The sequence below is a fragment of the Saprolegnia parasitica genome, assembly GCF_000151545.1.
Source record: "Saprolegnia parasitica CBS 223.65 unplaced genomic scaffold supercont2.98, whole genome shotgun sequence".
In the NCBI taxonomy this organism is placed as follows: Eukaryota; Oomycota; class Saprolegniomycetes; order Saprolegniales; family Saprolegniaceae; genus Saprolegnia; species Saprolegnia parasitica.
This window is the reverse complement of record NW_012156492.1, coordinates 57,524-58,933: the sequence shown is the minus strand read 5'-3', so window position 1 is coordinate 58,933 and position 1,410 is coordinate 57,524.

Here is a 1,410-nt window from a genome sequence, read left to right as displayed (position 1 = left end):
AAGGCGCCGACGACGACGACGCCCACATCGAACCACCAAGGCGCCGACGACGACGACGCCCACATCGACCACCAAGGCGCCGACGACGACGACGCCCACATCGACCACCAAGGCGCCGACGACGACGACACCGTGCACCACCACCAAGGCGCCGACGACGACGACGCCTACCTCGACCACCAAGGCGGCGACAACGCCGTGCCCTAGCACTACCTCGAAATCGCCTTCAACCACGACGCCATTGTCGACGACGCCGTGCCCGACGACCTTGTCCCTGACAAAGACACCTTCGCCGACGCCGTGCAAAACTACCACCACCCCCTGCCCCACAAGTTTCAAGCCGGCCTCAACGTCCACAATCCCGAACACGTGGTCGCCCTCTGTGACTCCGTGCAAAACCACTACAACCCCGTCGATGCGCCCTACGACGGCCCCGTGCAAGTAATTCATAATGTGCAATACATGGTATATTGTCTCTATTGTCTCAAATTATCGAGTTTCTTCCAAGGCGAGCATCGCAATGAGCTGTGTTGGCGCTGCAATCGACGCGAAATCGGCGCTTTGCGCCAAATCAGTTGGATCTGCCACCGCTTGGAGCACACGATGGAAGTATTCTCCAGGTTCATGGACAAAAAGCTGGCCGGCCACAAACGCCAACTCATCGTCCGGGACCTCGATGGCTCGCCGTCGAACGTCGTCAACGAGCTACATACGATTGTCGTAACTTGCTCTCTGCGAATCGTCGTACCTGCGTATCGTCGGGCGAGAGCACTCTTCGGTGCAAACCAACGAGGCGTCGCGTTATGTCTTGCATCGCTTCCACTGTGTCGTCCTCCGCGGTCGCGTGGTCCTTGACCCACGCCCATGCGGCTGTCAAATACTCGATCGCCTGGTACGTGTCGTCGACAGCCGACGCGCACTCGCCGAGGAGCCGAAGCGACGCGACGACGTTGGTCGATGCTTCCACGCACAGCGCGTGCGCCTGGAGCGCGGTCGTGTACGCCGGTTGCAGCGCCCGCGTCGACAAGAGCAACTGCGCCGTCGCGAGGCAGCAGTCGGCGCGGCTCGTCACCAAGGAGCTCAGCGCCGGCGTCTCGTACAGGCGCAAGCACTCTTCGTAGAGACTCAGAGCTTCGTCGGGTGCTCCGACTTGATCGACGAGCCACGCCTGCGTGCGTCGCACCTCGACAAATGGCGCGCTTTTGCGACCAAACGTCTCCTTGAGAACGCCAAGGCAGGCGTCGCACATGGCCAGCGCCTTGTAGTGCTCCCCGCGGTCGCACCACACGTCGACCGCGGTCATGTAGATGTCGACGAGGAAGACATGCGTCGGACCGAGATGCCACGACGCAATGGCCACGGCTCGCTCGACGAGGTGCCCGATGCGCTCGACGTCGCCTTTGGCATGTG